Source organism: Mus musculus, chromosome 4 (genome assembly GCF_000001635.26).
Source record: "Mus musculus strain C57BL/6J chromosome 4, GRCm38.p6 C57BL/6J".
NCBI lineage: Eukaryota > Metazoa > Chordata > Mammalia > Rodentia > Muridae > Mus > Mus musculus.
In genome coordinates, this window is record NC_000070.6 from 112,949,708 (window position 1) to 112,973,191 (window position 23,484).

Here is a 23,484-nt window from a genome sequence, read left to right on the forward strand (position 1 = left end):
ATTGAGGCAAGTTTATTATATAGGAAACTATGGTCAGTTTAAAAAAGCCTTATCTATATATTCTATAGGATGTTATTATATCTATTCGTAACTTTTTTCCACCTCATCAGCAGGCATATTATATACAAGTACTGTAAAAGCTGATGGAGATCTTATCAGTCTGGATGACCCTTCTCTAACTCTGTCATGGTTGGTGTGAGTTTAACTCCTTCATTCATATAGGGCATAGTATTAGATTTTCCTCCTTTTTCCCCCAGTATTTCACCAAGCTACCACCCTACAGCACAGATTGTTTTTCTTTTTCTTCCAATGGGTACCTCCTGTAGCTAGCTTCATCACCAACACTGAGGGTTTTTGTTCTCTCTTTTCTAGTGCTCCTCAATTCCAAAGTGATTACAACACTTAGTATAAACTCCTCAGGTCCACATTACATTCTGCCATTCTCTCAGTAAAGAAGAAAGAGAGTAACCCTGTTTGTTTTCCAATTTCTTCCATCATTTGCTTCACAGACTCCTCTATTTGACCTGCAATTTTTACACCTGTTCAGCCATTCTTCCAACACACTTTTGAAACAGAATATATGATGAGAAGAAAAAAGAAAGAAAATAGTCCTCTGGGAGCAAAGAGAGAATATCCCAGCATGAGCAGACTGGATAAATAATTTCTGGCATGTGGTAAATAAACAATATGCATCTGTCTTTCCTGAACATTTTTTTCCAGTGCTGCTGACATCAAATTTTCAGTTCTGTCAAGCTTCAAATTTTGATGCCTCCTCTAGTAGACCTTTGCTCCTTAATGGGTTTCCTTTCTTCCAAAGTCTCTCACATTAAACAACTTATTTGCTTCTGTTCTTTTCTCTTTGTGGGAAATTCTTTTTTCATCCATCTCTGCCCCTCTTCTATACATTCAGCCCCATAATACTACATAGAAAAAAAAAAGTAAAAAAAAAAAAAAAATGCAGAGTAGTCTACATTGTACCATTTGGAACCAAGAGAGTTAAAACACAGTGTGGGAGTATGGAAATTTATCCTTTTCTGGGTTTTGTTTTTCATGTAATATAGGCTAAGGGTTCAGTATCTTTAATTTCAGGTTCTTATCATCTATCTGGTTTGGGCATATCCAACCACAGTAGAAATAGCCTAGGTGGTTTTTGAGTACTTAGGGATTCATTGGTCTCAGAGGCTTTCTACAGAGTCAGTTTCTTCATAGCATTGAGTTTTTGGTGTAATTTCTTTTTTGGCTCCTTCCAATGACTTTTTGTTCACTTTTAGTTCCTAATCGTCACTTGCAAAAACACACCCCAACCATTGTTTTCATTGCTGGTTTTTCAAATCTATAAAAAAAAAAAAAAAAAAACTTATGAGTTAGCGTCATATCAGAAACCATCTAGGAAAGTCTGTGACAAGCAAGTGTTTGTGCTCAAGAAGATCCTCCATATTCTATGTCTGTGATGGATACTCGCTGAGATGCAGGGTCCCCTGAGACTTCATTCCAGGATTACTATTTGCTGCTGATATGCTTTGCTATGTAATGTTTGCTACTACGATGTAGTCTGATGAGTCCTAGACATCGGTCCTCCCTATTGGGCAGATTTCTTGCAGAGAGAATATGAAGGTGTACTTTGATATGGCAATACTGTGTACACAAATTTGACTTGATAATTGACGAAAGTGATTTTATGAATTTCTATATTGGTGCGAGTAATATCAAGCTTCTTATAGAATAAAATCAGCAAACAGAGCTCTATCAAATTTCATATGTCTCAGGCTAATTGCAAAAGGAAAAGAAAGCAGACTTGGAGCAAATTATTATCAAGGGTAACATTCCCTCTAGATAACATATGAGGCCACTATCTTGTCACTGAAAGCCTTAAACTAGGAATGTGCAGTTTATTGTAGAAACAAAAACAGAAAATACATGATGGACTTTTAGATATACAATACTTCAAAATAGTATGACACAAGGCAGATGATTTGTCTTGCTAACTTACAACATAAAAATTAATTTTTTTAGATTTCTAATGGTTTTTTATGGCTAGAAAGCAGTTACTGTTTATTACGGTCTTAATGGAAAATATGTAAACAATTCTGTTGTAACTCCTTAAGCATTATGGGCCTATTACATGAACAAAAGCCTAAACATACTATGAACTCACACAATATAAAAATAATTTTAAAAAATGATCAGTAATAATAATTATATAAAAATATAAGAGCAAAAGTAAATTGTGATGTAGCCTTATCTGCTTCATCCAGTATTCATGTATCTGTGTGTGTCTTTCTTTCTTTTTATCTTTCTTTTTCTATTCTACTTGCTTTAGAATTGTTAATGAAATCTGATCATCTATTTTGACCATTGAGGTTCCCAGAGTAAAAGTAAAAAGAAGACAATAACTACATTTCTTTTTCCCTGCTGACATAAGTAGAGGTAATTGGTATAAGCAAGGAGCTTTTGTTCCCTCAACAGCAAGAGAGAGTTAAATTGCTAGAAGTTATCAGATTTTGGCCCCATTCTACACTGCTATACCACTTGGCTGCCTGCCTCAGTTTACTCTACCATGTTAAGCATTGTCATTTACTGACTTACATAGTAAATCTCTTTTACAGAGGGTGGACAGGATCTTAGAAGGTTCACTACTGTCCATCTGAAGAAGAGTCAATTGTTTCAGGAATACAAGAAAAATACTTATTGAGTTCATGAGACAGAATATGTAAGATGTCAAGGCTTGTATCAATTATTTAATTTAAAGCACAGTGCTGGTTAAAATGCATGAGAGATGGCACTGCTATCCATCTACATACTAAACATAATGCATAACATCTCCAGCTTCCAACTTTCTTGGTGCTGTTATTTCAGGAATTCTGTGGATATTGCTATCTTTGACAGTCCTTGGTCTGTGCGGTGTTGTGCTGTTAATTTCACCACAGGTCAGAGGAGGAACAGAGTCTATGTTGCCTTCCGGCCCTAATGTACTGCACCTGACATTCCCTGAGCTGCACCACAGCTTCTTTTCTTCATCATCTATATCTGGTTATTGATAGATAAAGAATGAAAATCTTCACTTTTGGTGTTCCTATTTACCTGGAAGAAACATACAACACATAGGCTGGGAGGAAATTATTGAACTTCACCATGTAAAGCTCAATAATTCCCCAAAGTTTCTTTGTCTTATATGTTTTTCATGAACTCCTTGATAGGTTTCAATGCCCCCTGTATGTGAATTGGTTTATAGTATTGAATGTTTCTATGAAATGTCCCTAGTATTACAGATGTCACAGTTGTCTTGGTGTGAACCTAGCAGGCTCTATTGTCTACCTTGTCCTTTATATAATCCCATCTTGACTGCATTAACATTTTAAGAACTCGACCTAAATTACAATGTAAATCATTCAGATCTGTCAAAGTGTTTTCTACCTCTCAAAGATCACATCTCACCCTGGGACCAGCAAAACAAATGAATTTCTAATCCAGAACCAAATAACCTTTATATATATTTTTCTGTAAACAATGTATAAACATCATTGTAACCTGGGTACTGACCACCCACTCTATAAAAACTTGCTTGGTGATGACTATCCTTTTGCTGTTTTCGTCCAATCCCTGATAATTATGGGAATCATGGCTTGATATAGTTAAGGGTTCCTTGTGCCTTTTGTGAGTCAGTACATCCAGACTGGGATCCTTGTATTGTCTCAAATCATGTAGAATGCATAGTCATATTTCTGTTTCTCCAGTTCTGTGGTACCTACATTATTCCCATATGGTTTGAATTTCCATAGCCTTGCAAGCCATGTTTTGAGAAACTCACTTTAATTTTAATATCTTCCCACATTTCAACAATGTAGATGTAGGCAATTCCTTAGATATCACAATTTCTTTGCCTTTCCAATCATGAGATTGAAAATCATGCTTATTTGAATGTTCTCTCATGCTTACCATGTGGACTTTTTCATTATCATTTGAATTTTTAACAGTGGTTTCAATCATTTATTCCCAAAGAGAGTTCCTTAGCAAAGTTCTAACTTGTTCCTTCCTAGTAAATATGTGAAACTGAAAGTTCACATCTTCTTAAACTGTCCCTTTTTGCCAAAGCATTTTTATTTTGAATCTGGGAATAGTATTGTATATTACAGAATCCCTGTCTGATTTTTAAAAAACTTCATCTTTAAGTACTGTGGGAAAACGCTTATGGGAATGCATATAAGCATTTTCTCATGTTTTATTATCTACAGTGAAGGATAGCAACTGCTTTCAGTGGTGTATTCAGATGTTGAGTGTAATGACTTAGTTGCAGTTATTTCAGGAGTTAGTGAGTCATGCATTTGAAGTGCATCTCCATACTTACTGAAACAGTCAACATTGACCAATGAGGTACTCCACATGATACCATGTGAAGAAAGATTTCCATACTCAGAACATCCTTCTGAAATGATGCTCTATAGTGAGATAACTCACCTTCCTTGCCTGATATATAATTCATGACAGAGATGTTGCAACTGACAGTACTGAAAAGATGCTCTTCATTTCATATCACATAGGAAAATGTAATGATACTGAATTTGGTCTGCACAGATGTCTAATTTTCAGATTGACAAACATTATATTGCCTTTTGTTCAAAGTAGGTAATGATAACCCCATGAATATTTCTCTACTGCATGGGCACTGATGACACAGTGTTAATCTTAGAGTACACTCATGAACATGAATGGGAATCAGTATTTTTAACATGATTTCAACTTGGTAAATATACAGGCAACACCAACTTATAAAAACAGCATTATCAGAAACTCCACCAGAAAAGTGGAGAATATATGGAGAAATAATGGGTTCAGAAATATTCGTTTCCAACTGCTTAGATGATGGTCATAGTGCATCCATTCAAAGATATCTAGAGTAAATAGATATGGGATCTTGTCAGATAGAACTATTGGAAGAAAATACATGAGTTTTAGGTTTTTTATATTTTGGCATATACAGCAATACATCTCTTTAAGATACTTTCAGAGATATATCACATGAATTTGTAATCTATGCCCCTCTCCACAACATCATTTTTGTCCCTGTCATTTGATTCCAGTTACCTCCCAGAGAATCTTGTTTTTGCAGTAATATCACACATTTATATCTATTTACTCATATCTATTCAAACTTTCAAATCCACAAAGTGAAACTTCACATCATCTGTAATTCTTTGTTATTTCAGATAAAATATGATTTTTGTTGCATTCATCTTTAAATCTAAAAATGATAATTGTATTATTTCTCGCTGAAATAAATACCACCATGTGTGCATAGCATATTTTTTTTTTGTTAGTAGAAATATTTTATTGGTGAGACCCCACCATCTGCACAAAGTGGTCCTGGAATCAAGCTCCTTCCTCCTTGGCAATGCGATCTTTCTTGAGTGATCCCATAAATGCTTTCTTCTCCTCCATGGTCTGGAAGCGACCATGGCCAAATTTGGAGGTGGTGTCAATGAACTTCAGGTCAATCTTCTCCAGGGCCCGACGTTTGGTCTGGACCAGCAAGGACTTACAAAGAGTAAGTACTCGCTTCTTGGCCCCCACCACACAGCCTTTGAGCATGATGAAGTCATTGGTCACCTCACCATAATGGACAAAGCCACCCAGTGGGTTGATGCTCTTGTCAGACAAGTCATAGTCAGTAGATGCATTGTTCTTGATCAGTTTGCCATCCTTGATTAGGTGGCCTTGACAAATCTTGTAAATCTTCTTATTAATCTCTGTTCGGTAATGGTAGCCTTTCTGCCCAGCTCGAGCCACAGAGAAGGCGACACGGGCAGGGTGCCAGGCTCCAATACAGGCAACTTTGCGCAAACCTCGATGGGTCTTTCGGGGCAGTTTCTTTGTATGCCAACGACTGGTTACCCCTTTGTACCCTTTGCCTTTTGTCACGCCAATGACATCAATCATCTCATCCTGCCCAAACACCTGGTTCACAGGAACCTGCTGCTCCAGCCTCTCTCGGGCCCAGTCGAGCTTCTCAGCCACAGTGCCTCCATTCACCGGGATCTCCATAAAGTGTGCCTTCTTCTGGCACAGAGGAAGCAGATGCATCTGAGTGTGGGCAATGATGCGGATGACCTGGCAGTACTTCTTCATGCTGTTGAAGTCCTTCTCCAGCTGCTTCTTGCCTGTGTCATCCTGCCATTTCTTACAGTACTTGGTGAAAGCCTTCTTCTTAGACTTGTGCCAGTTCTTATAGAAGCGCCTTTTACACTCATTGCTGATGTGCTCAGCAAATACAGTCTTGAAGGTCCGGAGGCCTCGTGGGTTCTCAACATATCCCACAATGCCCACGACCACCATTGGGGGGTTTTCCACAATGGTCACAGCCTCCACGACTTCTTTCTTGTTCACCTCAGATCCTGGCCTGTCAACTTCCCGGACGATGTGGGTCATGCCAGCCTTGTAACCCAGAAAGGCTGTGAGGTGAACAGGCTTGGAAGCATCATCCTTAGGAAAGCTCTTCACTTTCCCAGGATGCCTGCTGCTGCGCTTGCGAGGCAGGAAGCCCAAGGACCCATGCCTGGGAGCTGAGAATTTCCCGTGAGACATCTGGCCGCCACCGCATAGCATATTTTCATGTTAACTTTTCTACTTACATCACATACATCAAATTTTCTCTAATGCATGGTCACTTGTACTTGATACATATCAATCTTTTATATCCACCATAGAGGAGTCGTTTGTGTTACCTTAAATATTTTCTCTAAATATCTATGTCAAAAGCAGTCAACAAAATATTATCCATGTAAAGAAAATTAATGGATTGATGTAATTATCTACAAATTATTTCCAGTAGTTATTAAGCAAATTATTGACATACAATTTGACTATGTAATACTCCCAATAGAAGAAAATTTCCCTAATATCTTTTTATGGATTAAGCATTGCTATTGTTAGGTGCATTAAAACAAATCTTTCTGTATCTTTCTCAATAAATTGTGTAGTGAAAAAGCAGTCTTTAAAAATGGATTACTCCTTTTCAGGCTGAGCCAGTGCTCTGAGCATACCTTGAGCACTAGCTCCACACCCAGTAACAAAACACACATAGGAAGCTGAATTCCCATGTGCTCTAACATGCCCAGGAACATAGGTGAGGAGGCCACAACATCTGTCTCAAAACTGGGAATAACTGAGACCAACCCAAAATATTGAGGAAAACCAGGTCAGAATGAAAAGACAAAACATAACTATATTAGATATAGAAGAAACTGAAGATTCCCAAATGAAATGGCCAGTAAATATATTCAACAAAATTATAGATGAAAACGTCCCTAACCTAAGAAAAGACATGCTCATGAACATACAAGGAGCCTACAGAACCCCATATAGACTGGACCAGAAAAGAAATTGTTCTCATCACATAATTATCAAAACACCAAGTGCACAAAACAAAGAAATAATATTAATAGCAGTAAGGGAAAAAGGTGAAGAAACATATAAAGAAACACCTATCAGAATAACACCAGACTTCTCAACAGAGATTATAATAGGCAGAAGATCCTTGGCAGATGTCATACATAACCTAAGAGAACACAAATGCCACCCCAGGCTACTATACCCAGCAAAACTCTCAATTACCACAGACGGGGAAACCCAGATATTCCACGACAAAACCAAATTTACATAATACATTTCCACAAATATAGACCTACAAAGGACAACAGAGGGAAATCTACAACACAAGCAGGGAAACTACACTCTAGAAATAGCAAGACAGTAATTTTCTTTGAAACAAAAGAACAAAAAACAGGCACAAGCCCCTTCCGCTCCACTTGGGCGCCGGGCTACCTTGCCAGCGGAGTTGCCCAACACCCGCAAGGACCCACACAGGATTCCCCATGGGATCCTAAGACCTCTGGTGAGTGGAACACAGCACCTGCCCCAATCCAATCGCTCAGAACCTGAGACTGCAGTAAATAGGGAAGCAGACTACCCGGGCATGACCTGGGGCACAAGCCCCTTCCACTCCACTCGAGCCCCGGGCTACCTTGCCAGCGGAGTCGCCTGACACCCCAAAGGGCCAACACAGGATTCCACAGGGGATCCTAAGACCTCTAGTGAGTGGAATACAACTTCTGCCAGGAGTCCGGTTCGAACACCAGATATCTGGGTACGTTCCCTATAAGAAGAGAGCTTGCCTGCAGAGAATATTCTGCCCACTGAAACTAAGGAGAGTGCTACCCTCCCAGGTCTGCTTATAGAGGCTAGCAGAGTCACCTGAAGAACAAGCTCTTAACAGAGACAACTATAACAGCTAGCTTCAGATATTACCAGATGGCGAAAGGCAAACGTAAGAATCCTACTAACAGAAATCAGGACCACTCACCATCATCAGAACGCAGCACTCCCACCCCACCTAGTCCTGGGCACCCCAACACAACCGAAAATCTAGACCCAGATTTAAAAACATTTCTCATGATGATGAAAGAGGACATCAAGAAGGACTTTCATAAGTCACTTAAAGAATTACAGGAGAACACTGCTAAAGAGTTACAGGCCCTTAAAGAAAAGCAGGAAAAGACAACCAAACAGGTAGAAGTCCTTAAAGAAAAACAGGAAAACACATCCAAACAGGTGATGGAAATGAACAAAACCATACTAGAACTAAAAAGAAAAGAAGACACAATAAAGAAAACCCAAAGCGAGGCAACGCTGGAGATAGAAACCCTAGGAAAGAGATCTGGAACCATAGATGCGAGCATCAGCAACAGAATACAAGAAATGGAAGAGAGAATCTTAGGTGCAGAAGATTCCATAGAGAACATCGACACAACAGTCAAAGAAAATACAAAATGCAAAAGGATCCTAACTCAAAACACCCAGGAAATCCAGGACACAATGAGAAGACCAAACCTATGGATAATAGGAATTGATGAGAATGAAGATTTTCAACTTAAAGGGCCAGCTAATATCTTCAACAAAATAATAGAAGAAAACTTCCCAAACATAAAGAAAGAGATGCCCATGATCATACAAGAAGCCTACAGAACTCCAAATAGACTGGACCAGAAAAGAAATTCCTCCCGACACATAATATTCAGAACAACAAATGCACTAAATAAAGATAGAATATTAAAAGCAGTGAGGGAAAAAGGTCAAGTAACATATAAAGGAAGGCCTATCAGAATTACACCAGACTTTTCACCAGAGACTATGAAAGCCAGAAGAGTCTGGACAGATGTTATACAGACACTAAGAGAACACAAATGCCAGCCCAGGCTACTATACCCGGCCAAACTCTCAATTACCATAGATGGAGAAACCAAAGTATTCCACAACAAAACCAAATTCACACAATATCTTTCCACGAATCCAGCCCTCCAAAGGATAATATCAGAAAAGAAGCAATACAAGGACGGAAATCACGTCCTAGATCAAGCAAGAAAGTAATCCCTCAACAAACCAAAAAGAAGACAGCCACAAGAACAGAATGCCAACTCTAACAACAAAAATAAAAGGAAGCAACAATTACTTTTCCTTAATATCTCTTAATATCAATGGACTCAATTCCCCAATAAAAAGACATAGATTAACAGACTGGCTACACAAACAGGACCCAACATTCTGCTGCTTAGAGGAAACCCATGTCAGGGAAAAAGACAGAAACTACCTCAGAGTGAAAGGCTAGAAAACAATTTTCCAAGCAAATGGTCTGAAGAAACAAGCTGGAGTAGCCATTCTAATATCGGATAAAATCGATTTCCAACCCAAAGTTATCAAAAAAAAAAAAAAAAAAAAACCCAAGGCTTCATACTCATCAAAGTAAAATCCTCCAAGAGGAACTCTCAATTCTGAATATCTATGCTCCAAATGCAAGGGCAGCCACATTCATTAAAGACACTTTAGCAAAGCTCAAAGCGCACATTGCACCTCACAAAATAATAGTGGGAGACTTCAACACACCACTTTCATCAATGGACAGATCGTGGAAACAGAAACTAAACAGGGACACAGTGAAACTAACAGAAGTTATGAAACAAATGGACCTGACAGATATCTACAGAACATTTTATCCTAAAACAAAAGGATATACCTTCTTCTCAGCACCTCACAGGACCTTCTCCAAAATTGACCATATAATTGGTCACAAAACAGGCCTCAACAAAAACAAAAATATTGAAATTGTCCCATGTATCCTATCAGACCACCATGGCCTAAGACTGATTTTCAACAACAACATAAATAATGGAAAGCCAACATTCACGTGGAAACTGAACAACACTCTTCTCAATGATACCTTGGTCAAGGAAGGAATAAAGAAAGAAATTAAAGACTTTTTAGAGTTTAATGAAAAAGAAGCCACAATGTACCCAAACCTATGGGACACAATGAAAGCATTTCTAAGAGGGAAACTCATAGCTCTGAGTGCCTCCAAGTAGAAAGGGGAGAGAGCACATACTAGCAGCTTGACAACATATCTAAAAGCTCTAGAAAAAAAGGAAGCAAATTCACCCAAGAGGAGTAGACAGCAGGAAATAATCAAACTCAGGGGTGAAATCAACCAAGTGGAAACAAGAAGAACTATTCAAAGAATTAACCAAACGAGGAGTTGGTTCTTTGAGAAAATCAACAAGATTGATAAACCCTTAGCTAGACTCACTAAAGGGCACAGGGACAAAATCCTAATTAACAAAATCAGAAATGAAAAGGGAGACATAACAACAGATCCTGAGGAGATCCAAAACACCATCAGATCCTTCTACAAAAGGCTATACTCAACAAAACTGGAAAACCTGGATGAAATGGACAAATTTCTGGACAGATATCAGGTACCAAAGTTGAATCAGGATCAAGTTGAACATCTAAACAGTCCCATATCGCCTAAAGAAATAGAAGCAGTTATTAATAGTCTCCCAGCCAAAAAAAGCCCAGCACCAGATGGGTTTAGTGCAGAGTTCTATCAGACTTTCAAAGAAGATCTAATTCCAGTTCTGCACAAACTATTTCACAAAATAGAAGTAGAAGGTACTCTACCCAACTCATTTTATGAAGCCACTATTACTCTGATACCTAAACCACAGAAAGATCCAACAAAGTTAGAGAACTTCAGACCAATTTCTCTTATGAATATTGATGCAAAAATCCTCAATAAAATTCTCCCTAACCGAATCCAAGAACACATTAAAGCAATCATCCATCCTGACCAAGTAGGTTTTATTCCAGGGATGCAGGGATGGTTTAATATACGAAAATCCATCAATGTAATCCATTATATAAACAAACTCAAAGACAAAAACCACATGATCATCTCGTTAGATGCAGAAAAAGCATTTGACAAGATCCAACACCCATTCATTATAAAAGTTTTGGAAAGATCAGGAATTCAAGACCCATACCTAAACATGATAAAAGCAATCTACAGCAAACCAGTAGCCAACATCAAAGTAAATGGAGAGAAGCTGGAAGCAATCCCAATAAAATCAGGGACTAGACAAGGCTGCCCACTTTCTCCCTACCTTTTCAACATAGTACTTGAAGTATTAGCCAGAGCAATTCGACAACAAAAGGAGATCAAGGGGATACAAATTGGAAGAGAGGAAGTCAAAATATCACTTTTTGCAGATGATATGATAGTATATATAAGTGACCCTAAAAATTCTACCAGAGAACTCCTAAACATGATAAACAGCTTTGTGGAAGTAGCTGGATATAAAATAAAATCAAACAAGTCAATGGCCTTTATCTATACAAAGAATAAACAGGCTGAGAATGAAATTAGGGAAACAACACCCTTCTCAATAGTCACAAATAATATACAATATCTCGGCGTGACTCTAACTAAGGAAGTGAAAGATCTGTATGATTAAAAACTTCAAGTCTCTAAAGAAAGAAATTAAAGAAGTTTTCAGAAGATGGAAAGATCTCCCATGCTCATGGATTGGCAGGATCAACATTGTAAAAATGGCTATCTTGCCAAAAGCAATCTACAGATTCAATGCAATCCCCGTCAAAATTCCAACTCAATTCTTCAACGAATTAGAAGAAGCAATTTGCAAATTCATCTGGAATAACAAAAAACCTAGGCTAGCAAAAACTCTTCTCAAGGATAAAAGAACCTCTGGTGGAATCACCATGCCTGACCTAAAGCTTTACTACAGAGCAATTGTGATAAAAACTACATGGTACTGGTATAGAGACAGACAAGTAGACCAATAGAATAGAATTGAAGACTCAGAAATGAACCCACACAGCTATGGTCACGTGATCTTCGACAAGGGAGTTAAAACCATCCAGTGGAAGAAAGACAGCATTTTCAACAAATGGTGCTGGCACAACTGGTTGTTATCATGTTGAAGAATGCGAATAGATCCATACTTATCTCCTTGTACTAAGGTCAAATCTAAGTGGATCAAGGAACTTCACATAAAACCAGAGACACTGAAACTTATAGAGGAGAAAGTGGGGAAAAGCCTTGAAGACATGGGCACAGGGGAAAAATTCCTGAACAGAACAGCAATGGCTTGTGCTTTAAGATCGAGAATTCACAAATGGGACTTAATGAAACTCCAAAGTTTCTGCAAGGCAAAAGACACCGTCAATAAGACAAAAAGACCACCAACAGATTGGGAAAGGATCTTTACATATCCTAAATCAGATAGGGGACTAATATCCAATATATATAAAGAACTCAAGAAGGTGGACTCCAGAAAATCAAATAACCCCATTAAAAATGGGGCTCAGAACTGAACAAAGAATTCTCACCTGAGGAATACCGAATGGCAGAGAAGCACCTGAAAAAATGTTCAACATCCTTAATCATCAGGGAAATGCAAATCAAAACAACCCTGAGATTCCACCTCACACCAGTCAGAATGGCTAAGATCAAAAATTCAGGTGACAGCAGATGCTGGCGTGAATGTGGAGAAAGAGGAACACTCCTCCATTGTTGGTGGGATTGCAGGCTTGTACAACCACTCTGGAAATCAGTCTGGCGGTTCCTCAGAAAATTGGACATAGTACTACCGGAGGATCCAGCAATACCTCTCCTGGGCATATATCCAGAAGATGCCCCAACTGGTAAGTAGGACACATGCTCCACTATGTTCATAGCAGCCTTATTTATAATACCCAGAAGCTGGAAAGAACCCAGATGCCCCTCAACAGAGGAATGGATACAGAAAATGTGGTACATCTACACAATGGAGTACTACTCAGCTATTAAAAAGAATGAATTTATGAAATTCCTAGCCAAATGGATGGACCTGGAGGGCATCATCCTGAGTGAGGTAACACATTCACAAAGGAACTCACACAATATGTACTCACTGATAAGTAGATATTAGCCCAAAACCTAGGATACCCAAGATATAAGGTACAATTTCCTAAACACATGAAACTCAAGAAAAATGAAGACTGAAGTGTGGATACTATGCCCCTCCTTAGAATTGGGAACAAAACACCCATGGAAGGAGTTACAGAGACAAAGTTTGGAGCTGAGATGAAAGAATGGACCAGGTAGAGACTGCCATATCCAGGGATCCACCCCATAATCAGCATCCAAACGCTGACACCATTGCATACACTAGCAAGATTTTGCTGAAAGGACTCAGATGTAGCTGTCTCTTATGAGACTATGCAGGGGCCTTGCAAACATAGAAGTGGATGCTCACAGTCATCTAATGGATGGATCACAGGGCTCCCAATGGAGGAGCTAGAGAAAGTACTCAAGGAGCTAAAGGGATCTGCAACCCTCTAGGTCAACAACATTATGAACTAACCAGTACCCAGGAGCTCTTGACTCTAGCTGCATATGTATCAAAAGATGGCCTAGTCGGCCATCACTGGAAAGAGAGGCCCATTGGACATGCAAACTTTATATGCCCCAGTACAGGGGAATGCCAGGGCTAAAAAGGGGGAGTGGGTGGGTAGGGGAGTGGGGGTGGGTGGGTATGGGAGACTTTTGGTATAGCATTGGAAATGTAAATGAGCTAAATACCTAATAAAAAATGGAAAAAAAACAAAAAACAAAAAAAAAACAAAAAAACAAAAACAAAAGAAGTTAGTCAAACAGACATAATTCCACCTCTAACAAAAATAAATAACAGAAAGCAACAATCACTTTTCCTTAATATCTCTTAACATCAATGGATTCTATTTCCCAGTAAAGAGACATAGAATAACAGACTGGCTACATAAATAGAACCTGACATTTTGCTGCATACAGGAAAACAACCTCAGTGAAAAAGACAGACACTGCCTCAGAGTGAAAGGCTGGAAAACTATTGCCCAAGCAAATGGTCCCAAGAAATAAGCTGGAGTAGCCATTCTAATATCGAATAAAATTGATTTTCAACCTAAAGTTATCAAAAAGACAAGGAGGGTGAATTCATACTCATCAAAGGTAAAATCTACTGAGATTAACTATCAATGTTGAAAGTATATACTCAAAATGCAAGGGCTTCCACATTCACTAAAAACAACTTTACTAAAGCTTAAAGAGCACATTGTACCACACATCAAGTGTGTCTCCTTTGTTCCTCTTTGTTACTAAACCATGACTTCCAACTACATAAACATGAGCATGAAGCAGAGCCCGTTATTCATCCACAGTAGAGTAGTTCACAGAGCTAGCATAATCATTGAACACTGAAAAAAGTATTAAGAAAACATTGTATCCTTAAGGTGTGAAGAAAAATAGTAACACAAATTATTGTCATTGGAAATTAATACATTTTACTAACTAGTTGATTGGGCAATTAAAAAATACTAAAAGTATAAGCTAACATTAAAAAATATGTAGCTCTCACTGCTGATCATTAACCAACCTGTAATGACAGGAAGCCTAGTTGGTAAGTGCCAAAAGTAGTTTCACATTGTATTAGGGCATCAGGTGGTCTCTTCAAGTGTGTTTTATTAGAAGCCAACTGTATGCTCAGAGTATTTGTGTGTTAGGTTTCTTGTATATATTATTTTAGTAGAATATATTAGTAGGTTCTAGGGTAATTCAGGGTTTGTATGTGTGTGTATCACGCCATGAAACACAAGAGTTTCGTGGCTGCAGTTGTGAAACGCTGCTATAGTGAGTCCCCTTACCTTTCTCTCGGAATAGTGTAGTAAAATTATTTTTTTTTTTCTTTTTGATTTAGGAATTTTCTTCCTGTGTTTATAGAAGTGATGCTTCTACTGCTAATGTAATTGTATGATAGAACATATAAAGAATTTGTTTATTTCGCCAAGTAAGCATCTGTAAGCTGCAGATTGCAAGGTTGGGAAAAGCAAAGATGACTTGTAAATGCTTTGTAATTAGATCATTTAGTTAAGCAACACTGAACATTTTCTCAGAAAATGCTCAAATTGATGGGACCACATTCTTCTGGATTAAATACTTGTACTTTCTTGACTGATAGTCATCTTGACTTAAGTAGTTTGAGTAGCCTTTTAGGAATTACTTGTAAATAGCCTTGTAAATAGAGCATTTAACCATATGTACCCTTCCTAGCCTCCCAGAAAGCAAGTGTATCGTTTCTTCTTTTATAGTTGTAAATAATCCAGCCAGAGGTAGTTTCTAGCCTGTGCCATATAGATGTATCCTACGGTGTTCTCTCAACAAAGTGTTTATTGTGGTTCTTTATGTCGTTCATAGTTAAAGTCTATGAGCAGTGTGCTGGGTCAGTGTGGTGGGGGTGCTGGGGATAGGGACAGAGCCTGGTGCGTGTTAGGCAAGCTACAGTTCATGCCTGGCACAGGTCGCTTGTAATGAAATCTGCAGTTAGCTTTTATATTTTTTAGAACTCATCTTAGACCCTATCTTTTACAGAAGTTGCTAGTGATTTCTTAATTTTTTTTCTTTTTTTTTCATATTTTTTTTAAACTAATGATTAGATGTCAGCTTAGTGTAATAGGAATTGGCCATCTGGAAGCTGATCATCTTCTGAAGTCAGCAGATGATCATTTAAGACTGTTAAATGCTATTTGGCCTCATTAGTTATGAGTTGCATGTGTATCTAATGAATGCTTAGAGTTTCAGAATCCGCAATTTTTATTATACAGTTATTTTTTTTTTCCTTTTTTTTTTTTTTTTTTTTTTTTTGGTTTTTCGAAACAGGGTTTCTCTGTGTAGTCCTGGCTGTCCTGGAACTCACTCTGTAGACCAGGCTGGCCTCGAACTCAGAGATCCACCTGCCTCTGCCTCCAAAGTGCTGGGATTAAAGGCGTGTGCCACCACCGCCCAGCCGTTATTTTATTTTCTGAGACAGGGCCCGGCTGTGTAGCCCAGGCTAGCCTTGAGCTTCATGTGGTAACTCTTGTCTCAGCTTCCCAGCTGCTGGGAATACCACATACCTTGCTCAATATTTTACTTTAAAATGTGCCAAAGGTGCCTCTTGGTCTAAAAATCTTGATATTAAAATGTTATTGCCAATATTAAAAATAAAGGTTCATTATAAATTGTACTTGAAATATATGACATTTTGGGGTGATGTAAATAAAAGTAAAACTCAACCCTTAGTAGTGAGGAAGGTCCCTGAGACCAGTTCTAACAGATGCTGAAATACTGGGTTTAAATGAAGAATCAAGAAGAGGCTGTTGGCTGGAATGTTAGATGAAACAAATCTTTTAAAATCAACATGGGGTAGGGAAAGAGAAATCATAGGTACCCAGGCAAATCCCTGATCCAGTAAGGCCCTGTAGAGTAATAATGAATTGTTACCTTAAAATCTTATCACTAACTTTATTAGTATTATTAATTATTACATTGGTTCCTACTGCTGGGAAGCTGTTCACATCGCTCCTTTTTCAGGAGCCAGCGAGCTGTAGGCTTTCTTCAGCCTTGCTCTTCCCAGCGCTGGAGAGTCCCTCCCTGACCTGGTGGTTATAATACAGCAGGCGGCCTTGGATAATGTTTACCTTTTTGTTGTGTTTTTGAAAACTACAAATCAAGTATTTAGTAGTAGCTATTTACAAACGTGTTTGCATTGTGCTTGTAGATACAACTTTACATGTAAACATATGTGTAATATTATTTAGCTACATTGAGTTTGTAAGTGCCTTTACCTAAATGATTTGCCTTTCATCAAAAAGTAGACATTCTATTATAAGTATTGCTCTTTGTTTAGTGCAAAATACTAAGTTCTTAAGTTAGACTGGGCATGTAACACAGTGAAGGTGCTGTGTAGGCTTTTAGGCGGAATGACCTTTAGCGCATAGTACTATCCCAGTGCTTAAATAGAAGTGTTTATTTATCCTTCACTAGTTATACATTAGGCATATAATGTTATGTGACATTAACTCAGTAATGTGTAGTTTTATATTTCTGACATAGTGTGATCTTTTTAATAGTACCGTAGGTATCGTGTCCTTTGTGATCTTCCATTTAGCCCTTAGTGTGGGACAGAAAGTATATGGTAAATTGTTGGCAATAGCTATATGATGCGTATTTGACTTGAGGGAGAAAGACTGCTCCTGAGAGGTTCCTCTGCCCACAACAGGACCACAACAGATGTAGGAAATCTTCATCACGCTGTGCCAGGAAGAAAATCAGAGCCCTCCAGAATCAAGGATGGAACCCTACCACTACCACCCCACCCCCCAGTCAAACGGTATATCTTTTACCTAGAATTTTATTTAAAATGTATTTGCTACCACAAAGGATAAGAGAAGTTCCATCCTCTTATGAAAACATTGTTACTGAGGTCTAGCGTATTTCAGCAAGTTTTCCTATAGGTTGAAAAGGGGGTCGTTTAATAGGAATAAAAACCTCCATTCTTTTTATATTTTCTGTGATCTGTATTTACAAAGGATTGAAGTAAGCATTCCACTAACTCACAGAGTTGAACATTTAGAAGGCAGTTTTATGGGTGCTGTCAGGCTTTTACTTTAGTCAGTCTCAATGAGTGACATAATATGCGGTCTCATGTATGTATTGAATTTAGTGACTTAATGAAGGCTATTTACATGCATAAAGCTATCTGCATTCATCATAATATACTTGATTCTTTCAGCCATAAATAAATTGAATATAACTGTATTATTTAAAACTCTAGCTGGAAGAGTCTTAGATGAGTTGGCATTGCTGTTTGCTGGCATTGGAGCCGTAGCTAAGTTGGTTGGTTTTGTGTATGAGGATGGTTAAGAGAGTCACTGAGCACAGTTTACATGGTCAGCACTGCTGTTGTGAGAAACTGTTAACTCACTTGTCACTTTCTGTCATGTCTAGACTTGTGTTGAGGTGTGTCACATTCTCAGCCCACTTTGTGTGATAAGCAAAAACATAATGGGAAAAGCTTATTAAATAACAGGTCTTAGCTTTTTAAAATTGGGGGTTTCAAAAACAACAAGAGATGCTGAAAAGATGTTACCTTTTACTTTGGTCAAATCATTACGTATGCTCTGATATCTTAATTTTCTATACTTAAAAGTCTGTATTACAAATATCTGTATAAGTATATACATAATTAAAATGTAGCTCAGAAATATGATTCAACAGTGGAGTTTTTTTCTGGAAAAAATATAGTCCTATTTTATCAGATTTATTTTACTTTATTATGGCTAATATTCTAAAAAATAAGCTATTTTAAATTCTTGTGACTCTTCCCCCAAAGGATATTTAAAAATATGATCTTATATTAACTTTATATTCTTTCTTCATAAATTTTGCCTTAAACAAACAAAAAAATTGCATCCATTATGATCAAGTAAACTTCATCCCTGGGATTCAGAAATGGTTCAGTAAGTGGAAATCAATCAACATAATACACTATATAAACAAACTCAAAGGAAAAACCACATGATCATCTCATTAGATGCTGAGAAAGCATTTGACACAATTCAACACCCATTCATCATAAAAGTCTTGGAAAGATCAAGAATTCAAGGTCCATACTTAAACATAGTAAAAACAATATACCGCAAACCATAACCAACATTAAACCAAAGGGAGAGAATCTTGAAGCAATCCCACTAAAATCAGGGACTAGACAAGGCTACCTGCTCTTTCCCTATGTATTCACTGTAGTTCTTGAAGTCCTACCAAGAGCAATTACACAACAAAAGGAGACTAAAGGATACAAATTGGATAGGAAGAAGCCAAAATATCACCATTTGCAGATGATATGATAGTAGATATCCGTGACTCCAAAAATTTCACCAGAGAACACCTAAACCTGATAAACAACTTCAGTAATGTAGCTGGATATGAAATCAACTCAACAAATCAGTGGCTTTTCTCTACTCAAAGGATAAACAGGCTGCGAAAGAAATTAGGGAAACAACACCCTTCAGGATAGTCACAAATAATATAAAATACTTTGGTGTGACTCTAACTAAGCAATTGAAAGATCTTTATGATAAGAACTTCAAATCGCTGAATGAGGAAATCAAAGGTCTCAAAATATAGAAAATCTCTTATGTTCATGGCTTGGCAGGATTAATTTAGTAAAAGTGGCCATCTTCTTGAAACCAACCTACAGATTCAATGCAATCCCCATCAAAATTATAACTCAATTCTTCACAGAGTTAGAAAGGGTAATTTGCAAATTCATCTGGAATAACAAAAAATGGAAGATAGCAAAAACTATTCTCAACAAGTAAAGAACCTCTAGTGCAATCAACATTCCTGAACTAAAACTGTACTACAGAACAATTGTGATAAAAACTGCATGGTACTGGTATAGTTACAGGCAGATAGAACAATAGAATAAAATTGAAGACCCAGAAATGTACCCACACACCTATGGTCACTTGATCTTTGACAAAGGAGCTAAAACTATCCAGTGGGAAAAAGATAGCATTTTCAACAAATTATGCTGGTTCAACTGGCAGTGAGCATGTAGTAGAGTGTGAACTGATTCATACTTGTCTCTTTGTACAAAGCTCAAGTCTAAGTTGATCAAGGACCTCCACATTAAACCAGAGTCACTAAAACTTAGAGAGGAGAAAGTGGGGAAGAATGAGCAGAGGTGAAAAATTCCTGAACAGAACACCAATGGCGTGTACTGTACTATCAAGAATTAACAAATGGGGCTTCATAAAATTGCAAAGCTTCTGTAAGGCAAAGTACACTGTCAGTAAGACAAAAGGCAACCTACTGATTGAGAGAAAGTCTTTACCAGTCGTAAATCTGATAGTGGACTAATATCCAATATATAAAAAGAACTCAAGAAGGCAGACCCCAGAAAAACAAATAGCCCCATTAAAGATGGGGTACAAAGCTATACTGAGGAATACAGAATGATTGAGATGCACCTAAAAAATTTCAACATCCTTAGTCAATAGGGAAATGCAAGTCAAAACAACCCTGAGATTCCATCTCACACCAGTCAGAATGGCTAAGATCAAAAATTCAGGTGAAAGCACCGGCTTTAGAGGATGTGGAGAAAGAGGACCACTCCTCCATTGCTGGAGGGATTGTAAGCTGTTACATCCACTCTGGAAATCAGTTTGGCAGTTCCTCTGAATATTGGACATACTAGTACCTGTGGATCCAGCAATACTACTCCTGGACGTATACACAAAAGATGTTCCAACATGTAATGAGAAAATATGCTCCACTATGTTCATAGAAGCCTTATTTGTAATAGCCAGAAGCTCGAAAAAAATACCCATATGTCCCTGAACAGAGGAATGGATATATAAAATGTGGTGCATTTACACAATGGAGTACTAAGCAGCTATTAAAAACAAGGGATTTATGAAATTCTTAGACAAATGGATGGATCTGTAGATTATCATCCTGAGTAAGGTAACTATTAATATCTCTTAACAGCAATGGACTCTATTCCCCAATAAAAAGACATACACTAACAGACTGGATAAGAAAACAGGATACAGGATTTTGCTGCATACAGGAAACAAAACTCAGTGACAAAGACAGATACTACCTCAGAGTAAATGTCTGGAAAATTTTTTCCAAGAAAATGGTCCTAAGAAACAAGCTAGAGTAGCTATTCTAATATCAAATAAATTGACTTTCAATAAAATTTATTAAGAATGATAAGGAAGGACATGTCATACCCATCAAAGGAAAAATCTACCAAGAGGAACTCTCAATTCTAAATACCTATGCTCCAAATGCAAGGATGCCCACATCTATAAATGAAACTTTACTAAAGCTCAAAACCACGTTGCACCTAAAACAATAATAGTGGGAGATTTTAACACCCCATTCTCTGCAATGCACAGATCATGGAAACAGAAACTAAACAGAGACATTGTAAAACTAATATGAGTTATGAACAAAGTAGAATCAACAGATATCTGTAGAATATTTCACCCTAGAACAAATAAATATACATTCTTCTCACACCTCAGGGTACTGAATCCAAGATTGAACATGTAATTGCTCACCAAACAAGCCATAACAGATAGAAGAAGATTGAAATTATCACATGCATCCTATCAGAATACCATGGACTAAGACTGGTTTTCAATAACAGCAAAAACAATGGAAAGCTCACATACACATGGAAGCTGAACAATACTCTACTCAATGATAACATGGTCAAGGAAGAAATAAAGAATGAAATTAAAGACTTTTTAGAATTTAATGAAAATGAAGGTACGTCATAGGACATAATGAAAGAAGTCCTAAGAGGAAAACACATAGCTCTGAGTACCTCTAAAAAGAATATGGAGAGAGAATACACTAGCACCTTTACAGCACATCTGAAAGCTATAGAACAAAAAAGAAACAAATAGAGCCAAGAGGAGTAGTCAGCAGGAAATAGTCAAACTTGGCTGAAAACAACCAAGTAGAAAAAACAAAACAAAACAACAAACAACAACAACAACAAAAACTATACAAACAATCAACACAACCAGGAGCTGATTCTTTGAGAAAATAAAAAAGATAGATAAACCCTTACCCAAACTAGCCAGCTGGCATATAGACACTATTCAAATTAATAAAATCAGAAATGAAATTGAAGACAAAAACAACAGAATCAGAGGAAATTTAAAAAAAAAAATCACCAGATCATAGTACAAATCCTATAATCAACTGAACTTGAAAATCTGCATTAAATTGAAAAATTTTTAGACAGATCCCAGGTGCCAATTTTAAATAAGGACCAGATAAACCATAGAAACCTTCCCATAACCCATAAAGTAATAGCAGCAGTCATTAAAATCTCTCAACCAAAACTAGCCTAGTTCCAGATGGTTTTTGTGCAGAATTCTATCAGACCTTCAAATACCTATTGCCAATACACCTCAAACTCTTCCACAAAATAGAAACAGAAGGAACACTACCCAATTCATTCTATGTAGTCAAAATTATGCTTATATGTTAATAACAAAAAGGCCCCAAAAGAAAGCGAACTTTAAACCAATATTCACTGTAAATATCAGTGCAAAGCTACTCAATAAATTCTTGCAGACTGAATCCAAGAACACATAAGAACAATCATTCATCATGATCAAGTAGGCAATTATCTCCAGGATGCAGGGATGGTTCCATATATGGAAATCCATCAAAGTAATGCACTGTATAAACAAATACACATACAAAAAAAAACATAATCATTTCCTTAGATACTGAGAAAGCATTTGACAAAACTCAGCATCTCTTCTTTGTAGAAGTCTTAGAAAAATCAGGAATTGAAGGCCCATACCTAAACATAGTAAAGGCAATATACAGTAAAACAGTAGCCAACATCAACCTAAATGGAAAAAAAATGAAGCAATTGCACTAAAATCAGGGACTAGACAAGGCTGCCCACTCTCTCCCTATATATTCAATATAGTACTTGAAGTCATATCCAGAGTAATTATACTACAAATGGAAGTCAAATAGATACAAATTGACAAGAAAGAAGTCAAAATATCACTATTTGCAGATGATATGATAGTTTGCATTAGTGACCCCCAAAATTCCTAAATCTGATAAACAAATTAAGCATTTTGGCTGGATATAAAAAAATCAAACAAACAAACAAAAAATAAACAAATAAATCAGTAGCCTCCCTCTACTAAAAGAATAAACAGGCTGAGAAATAAATTAGGGAAATGAAACCTTTAACAATTATCACAAATAACATAAAATACCTTGATGTCACTCTAGTAAGCAAGTGAAAGTTCTATATGACAAGAACTTCAAGTGTCTGAAGAAAAAAATTGAAGAAGATCTCAGAAGAAGATCTCCCATTCTCATAGATTGGTAGTATTAATATAGTAAAAATGTCTACATTTCCATAAACAATTTTCAGATTCAATGCATTCCCCATAAAAATTCCAATTCAATTCTTCATAGAGTTAAAAAGAAAAATTGCCAATTCCTTTGGAACAACCATAAAAACAAGATTGCATAAAATGTTCTCAACAGTAAAAGAATTTCTAGGGGATTCACCATCACTGATATCAAGCTGTATTGCAGAACAATATTAGTAAAACCTGTGTGTTATTCAAACAGAAATGGGCACGAAGATCAATGGAATAGAGTTGAAGACCTAGAAATGAACCCACACACCTATGGTCACTTGATCTTTGACAAAGGAGCTAAAACCATACAGTGGAAAAGAA

The 23,484-nt window shown here is 37.3% G+C and overlaps 1 protein-coding gene and 1 pseudogene across 1 annotated transcript in view; both read right to left on the reverse strand.

Annotated features, from left to right (window-relative positions):
* The window catches only part of Skint6 (selection and upkeep of intraepithelial T cells 6), a 482,358-nt gene that overhangs the window by 145,092 nt on the left and 313,782 nt on the right, over nucleotides 1-23,484 (reverse strand). The window lies entirely within an intron of this gene.
* Gm12816 lies at nucleotides 5,301-6,583 on the reverse strand (annotated as a pseudogene).